Below are 7,277 nucleotides of genomic sequence, written 5' to 3'. Positions count from 1 at the left end.
TCAATCTTCTTTTGGGAAATCATTCCTCACCTCACCTCAATACGCGTGAGGTGAGGGTGAGGTATCCCTCACCCTCATCTGCCCTCGTGAGGATGCCCACCTCTGCCTGTCACACGCCGGGGGTACACCCCGTAAACACGTTGAAACAGCTGGCCGCACAAGCCATAGAGGAGGGAAGCACACGGCGCGTTGCCGAGGCGCTGCAGGCGAGGCTATGGATGAAAACGGCATATATAGCCTATACATCCGCACGTTGGCAAAGCCGTTAGGAAGCCGTGCGTCGGGTAAGTTGCTCAACCATCTCCCACTATGTTAGATCAGTTTGCAAAAGTCAAACGACCTGTGAAACGTGGAACATATTATGTTGCGGAAAGATCCCATTTGTAGGACCGAGAATGAGGTTCTGAAGCAATGCGATAGAGATACTATCGTTTTTGTGTTTTGCAACGACAATTATCCCCTTCATGGGAGACCACTTAATGTATAAAAAGGAAACGCAATGACTGAATGATAGGTTAGGAAAGAAAACAGAGCCACGTAAAAAGCCATACTACACAGTTTCTCAACCTTTCTAGTCATGTTCCCGAATCAGTCCCATTGGTCATTCGAAACCTTCTTTTATGGAGCTCGCTATATATTGCGTCTTGAGAATTGTGGCACGGGTACAACTGACTATGATATTTTGTGCATTTTATAGGTCTCACAAGGTCAAGATGAAGCTGTGCGCAATTGTCCTCGTATTCAGCTCGCTGCTGTGTAAGGCACAATTTCACGTATGATATTGATTATAAGTTAAATTTTGCGTATAGTAATTGCCGTAAAACATCTGTTGCTTTTGTAGCAAAGCAATGTTACTCTGCACTTTACTCTGAACTTTACTCTCTTTCACTGCGCTGAAGTGCTCTGCTTTTACACCTACTAGCGTGTTTTGTTGTGGAAATGAAGTGGTTTCACTGCATATGTGTGGATGGTTTATGCTTTTAAAACTTCATCAGCGCCACACTGACTCTCATTTTTTTTTCTGTAACAAGACTACATCAGTCAGTGCGTTTCACGCAGCGTCCAGCCCTGTGTGCCGAAAGCCGGTTCTCTTTTCTTGGAACCGCGCGTCGATCTCATGATGATATTTCACACTGCTCTCTGTGTACGTGAAATCGGTGAAGTTGTATTAGTGTTCCGGGTAACTGGTTACTGTAAGTAAGCTAGTTTTTAGTAACTTTTAATTTAAAGGGAGACTTCGCAACCAAATGGATTTCAAGCTTGTGGTATTCCCACAATCATTTGCACCAATGATGAAATAAAAATAAGGAGTGACTGTGACGTCATTCTCCACAATTCCGGATATTTGAGCGAGGGTAGACAACTGCGAGAAACAATTTATGTAGCTTAATTGAAGCGTACTTGTTTCTCCTAAAAGTCCACAGCGTGCAGCGACAGTGCTACGAAATTTATCGCATCACTTGTCCGTATATATGTAACGTGTATCTATGCCGAAGGCAGCTGAATTCTTTGTCACAGTTGTGGCGACGTCTCACCGCAGATTGGTCGACTCCGGTCACCTGATCTATATGACGTGCTCATGACGTGCACTATATGCCGTTACATCCACTACACTTTCGTGATTCGGAAACCGACGGCGGTGCTCCCCCTCCCCTTAGTTTTTTTTTTCCTCCTCGATTTACACGAGCAGAACACAGTGTGAAATATCTCAGTTGAGAACGAAGGAGGAATCGTAACAACGATTTTTCAAATTTGAGAAAGGTTGGCTTCGACCAGCCAGCGTCGATGCAGGTCGTTCTTCTTTCTTTCTCTGGTCGGATAACGTCACCGTGCATTAGTCATACCATTCCTGCGCTGTTTCGTGGCCCCCTTTCGACATTGTGCCACCGCCACCACCCTGACGCGTGTAAGAAGACTAAATGAGGTGTATCCGTAAAACGACAAACAAATGAGGTATACATTATCAGTCACGATATTTCCTAGCATGTTTAATGGACACATGTCCGATAAATGCAAAAATGTGGAGATCGTAGATCTGACTCGCGGAGAAGCAGCTGAGGGCTGTTTCTTTCTGTCAGTGTCTGAGTGTCTGAGTAAGTGTATTCCGATCCTGACTCTTCTTCCATTGTGTTGTTTCGCGAATGTAACACAGCGGCTGCGACCGGCGTGGTATAGGGAGTTTTCACCTACGTAACATCGTGACGTGGCCGTGACGTGGCATGCTCGTAATCTCCTCCCACTGGTGGTCACTTTTCGTGCTAGCGGCATTCAAAGATGACAAAATGCGCTATTTTTCAATGCGACAAACATAGTTTTGATAAAAGATAATGTGAGAACGACAATGACGATGTGTCTTCGGTGCAAAAGAAGGGTACGGACGCGACCGGACTTCAAAAACACCATTCAAGGCTTCGTTTTCGAGCAAATGCTAGATAATCTCGGCAGCTGCGCCATAAAAGTGACCACCACCATGACGGCCAAACGACTTCGTTTGACGTCATGTGAAAACAACCTATGCACACACTGCATGACACACTCTGCATGGAGCGGACAAGTAGTATTACTTGTGCGCTCCATGTAGAGCAGTGTTTCCCAAAGTGTGGTCCGCGGAGCCCTGGGGGTCCGCGAAAGTGTCCGTGGGGGTCCGCGACCGTCTCTCACATTTCAGTGAGGATTTTCGTCCCCACAAACACGCGCTCGTACATGCTGCCCGATTTCCAAACACCCAGAACTTCCAAAATTGCTACAAGCATGCTTCAACGGCTAGCTTCTAATTTCTGATAGAAAAGTCCTGCAATGCACGTTCATCCGCGTCATACACATACATACAAGAAGAAGAAACCAGTCCGGAATCGTTTCTGAAGCTGTATCGAAAGCACGCAGCAGCTGACGAGGTTGCTGGTTATGCACTGGCTAGCATGGGAAATACATTGCGTCATATCGTTTTGCTTCGAGTTCGAACTGACTGAGAGTGTTCCTGTGTTTAGCGCATTTTATATTTTGCAGCCTGCGGACCTCTTGCAGCGATGGTGGCACTACAGATGATAACTCTGTTTGGTATTATCAATCTTGAGCAGTGCACCATCGAAGAAAAAGTACGGAATGGCGTAGCAGTGTGTTAGCTTGGCTCGAAACGGAGCAGACAAACATGCAATTGCGTACCCTGTATACGCTGTAATATACCCTGCCGCGCATATTAGACGCCGTCTGCAATGCAGTGTACACAGCGCGTATCCCGGTATATTTGTGTGTGTGTGTGTGTGTGTGGGGGGGGGGGGTCCGTGAATTGGTTCTCATCGCTTCTGGGGGTCCGTCACCGCCATAAGTTTGGGAAACGCTGATGTAGAGTGACGTCAACGCGGTGGCCTGGGGAGGTAAGAAATTTCTGCGACCTCCTCTCCACGTTCCTGTTTCAGTTTGATTTCTCTCTAATTTGTGGTATAATTTGTCACATGAGGAAGAAACAAAATGTATGGCATGTATTGGCGCCGAGAAGTTTGGAAGTCGCCCCCCTGGTGTTCACTGAAGGAACACCAGGTGGTGGGGATGTCCCCGTGGAGTATATTCGCACATCGCATTGCGTATCAAGGCATTGCACATGTAAGAGGCTGCCCAGTGTGGATTCATGACGAAAACGACAGATGTGTTCCAAGTAAATAGCATTTTCATTCCAATGTGACAGTTTATACTGTAAATAACAGAAACGAGGATCCCCACCAAGAGGCGGCACAGTGGCGCCCCTAGTCAGGGTCTCGCCGCCAATACAGTGGATGTTATGCACCAATATGTGGAGGAATTTTTTTTTTTTGTCCGATCGTTGCGAGGTCTCCCATTACCTCGGTACATCTCGAGTCATCCAAGGCGAACTTTATTTTATTATCATTATTATTTTATTTTACAATACTGTTCGTCCGTGTCAGGACTGTTACAGGGGGATGGATATGCTGCGGATCAGAGCAAACAAATAAACAACAGGAAAAAATGCCACAACACTACAAAATCATACTCCAAATGCTGTGTCAAGGGTACTAGGTAACGAACTGAAAAAGTTGTTCACATCGTCGACAGAGGCAACTGACTAGGGCAGGCTCTTCCAGAAATCAATAGCGTCAGGAAAAATTTGATACTTAAAAACATCTATGTGGGGGTGAGGTGTACGGCTTCATGTTCGTGCCATAATTGATTCGTTTCCTGGATTGATTCGTTTCCGGTCTATGCGTGTAATATATTTGCTACTGTGAATGGTAACTGTAACTGGTTGTGGTAGATGACGAATAAAAACCTTAGCTTGGCTGCCTTTCGTCGCTTGGCGACAGGTTCCATATGTATCTGCTCAAGCATATATGTGTTACTGGTGCGGACCGTCCACAGTTTCCCGTGATAAAACTTGCTGCCATCCTTTGCACTAGCGCGAGTTTATTATTCGATTTGATTGTATAACGGTCCCAAACTATGCTAGCGTATTCAAGAGCCGGACGAATTGTAAGCCGTTAATTTAGTGTCTCTGGTACCAAGGTGCTTCTCAACATCCACAACTTATTTTTTCCATATTATATCCCATTTTAAATTATGGTTTATGGTAACTCCCAGGTACCTAAATATTTCTACCCTATTTAGCTTCCTGCCTAGTATGCAATAATCATAAAGTAAGGTAGAGTACTTGTTAGTCATACCCCTTTACCATAGGCAAGGTGCTGGGCCCATGGTCCAGTCCAGCTCATACACGCCAAGGTCTGCGTCACCTCTGGGACTTCTTGTCATCAACAGGCCTCTCCACCCTGCTTTGAGTACCGGACCCCTTATCATACCCATCATCATCTCTCATCACGTACAAGTGGCACTGGGGCAGCGCCCAGCCTGCTGGCCGGCATCAGCCCCATCTCATCATCGTATCTCTATTTGTGTGTGTGTGTTGTTAGTCATATGCCAGAACACCATTTTCTTACAGTTAACTGTCATGCCCGAGTCATAGCACCACATTGTAACAGCATCCAGACGTTTCGTCCATTTTCTCAACGGCACAGTAGAATAAGCAATCATCTGCAAACATTCTAGTGGCGACAGGTGCACAAACACAGGAAGCAATGCCATTTATAAATACAAAAAAATAATAGCGGTCCTATCACGAAACCCCGGGGAACATCAGATGTAACAGGTCAAATAAATGTATAAAGTCAAATTTGTGGTTCTTAACATCGACGTACTGAGAGCGACCTGTAACATAGGAAACAACTCATTGAACAATACGTGTTTTTATAACTGTTTGCAAAAGCTTATAAAGTAATTTTGGGTGTGGTATGGTATCAAATGTCTTATGGAAGTCTAACGATATGATATCAACTCGTAGGCTGATATTCCTGCTAGATCATGAACTGCTTCAGCTAACTGAGTTGCTGTCGACGTGTCTTTCCGAAAAGTGTGTTGGTTAGAAAAGAAAAAAAATGTTGACCTTCCAGATGGTTCATGAGATAGTGATTGATTATATGCTCCAGTATCTTACAACACTTACTGGTTAGAGATATCGGACGATAGTTGTTTACTGCTTCTTTATCACCAGACTTGAAAAGTGGCACAACGTCAGCGAGCACCGACATCGTTGGAGACGCCCAAGACGCATTCGAGCAAGAACTTTTGAAGACCCTTGAAGGTATGGCTTCTTCAATCATATAGATCATTGATATAATTTTTGCATAATTAGATCAATCCTTTGCTGTCTCGTACGAACTTGGCGGATGCTTTCCTTTTTCTTTTTCCTTTTACGCCGTAAGCTTATTATCATTGTGAGAGTAATCAAATTGTGTGTTAACATGCCCTAGGAAAATCATTCGAGAACTTTCACAGCTGAAACTCAGTCTGATGCCCATCATCATTTCTGCACCCTTGGGAGCCAAGAAACATTCGAAATGTCTCTGATATGAAAAGCATTCTGAGAAGGTTGCTATCCCCGATCCCAACTGTGATGTCGCCAAAATCTGAACTGATTAAACATGCATAGGTCAAGATATAAATACGGCATGGTAGTGAGTAACTTGGAATTAACTCGTTCCATTTCCAAAGTAACTAACAAACTTGGGTGTACATTTTCAGAACTTGTAACCTCGCTATATGATTTAGTTACATATTTACGTACGTACGTAACTCATACTTCCCCATCTCTCAGTCGTATCAAACAGAACCGTATCAGGTCTCAAATATTTCATAAAAACTCTTGAAATGTCTAATGCATGTATCCGTGGTGGTTTCCCTTTTACATCAAGCGGAATAGCAGGAACTGATTTCAGGGGATGATTTCATATACCATTAAATGGTTGTCAATAAAAATGCAATAGCATTTCAAAAGGAGTCGTGCCAAAAGTTTACCGCTATCGGTGACCCTAAAAAGCTTATTGAAACGCTTTTGGGCCCAAAGGTGCAGCAAACGTTTTTCTTACCACCATGTGTAATCTATACTAGCGTAATCAGGGGGCTTAATCGCTTCATCATCGTTACGGTCGTTACAAGCTAACGAGTGGCGGGAAATTCCAAAAGGCGGGCGGGAAACTTAAAAAGGTGGGCACGGTGAGAAAACACGTGCACGGCGCTCTTCGCGCGATACGTGAAGGCTGTGGTACACGTCACGCGCAATGTGTCACGTGCCCACCTTTTAGAATTTCCCGCCACTCGTTAGCTTGTAACGACCGTAACGACGATGAAGCGATTAAGCGCCCTGACTCGCTAATGTAGGCGATCCGACGATGCGTTTGTACATAATTCTTCTGTAATCTGTTCTAATGGGGTACAGTACTGCTTTTGTCTGCAGCGGTTTGACTGTGAGGCCACATGACCCCGAGCAATGGGGTAGAGTATCGACCCCGGCGATGAAACTCCCCAATGATAATCACAAAATAATGTTTTTCTTTTGTTTTGTTTTCTCTCACGTGGTAAACGACACCCACGTCATAGTAACGATTTATGTCTCGTTTCTTTTCAGTCCCTGATCGCTGTTCCCAGAAAGCTGCAGCGCGTGTCATGAACGGGTGTTTGAAGGAGGTTGGGGATGACACCGCATTGGAGTACGTATTTAGACTACTGCATCTAAAATACTGTATTCTAAACACCGTTTTCAGTAGTTTCATATCTTACTCAGCATTTTCCTTGGATGTATTTGTACTCAATGTGAAACACATTTTTGTGGTATTGTTTACTCAATACTCTAATTACTTTTTTTATCTCCTTGTCCACGTTCGTTTGTCTCGTATTTTCATTCCCCTGCTTGCTGGAAGGAATTTCCACAATTA

The 7,277-nt window shown here is 44.5% G+C and overlaps 1 long non-coding RNA gene across 1 annotated transcript; it reads left to right on the top strand.

The window, feature by feature from the left end:
- Nucleotides 1-696: 696 nt before the first annotated feature.
- LOC135373470 (uncharacterized) lies at nt 697-7,052 on the top strand. Its single transcript, XR_010416475.1, has 3 exons — nt 697-756; nt 5,558-5,647; nt 6,971-7,052. It is a non-coding gene; the product is annotated as an uncharacterized LOC135373470 (long non-coding RNA).
- Nucleotides 7,053-7,277: the final 225 nt, after the last annotated feature.

The sequence above is a fragment of the Ornithodoros turicata genome, unplaced genomic scaffold (genome assembly GCF_037126465.1).
Source record: "Ornithodoros turicata isolate Travis unplaced genomic scaffold, ASM3712646v1 Chromosome25, whole genome shotgun sequence".
NCBI lineage: Eukaryota > Metazoa > Arthropoda > Arachnida > Ixodida > Argasidae > Ornithodoros > Ornithodoros turicata.
The sequence above is the reverse complement of the archived record's forward strand: the minus strand, read 5'-3'. Positions and strand labels throughout refer to the sequence as shown.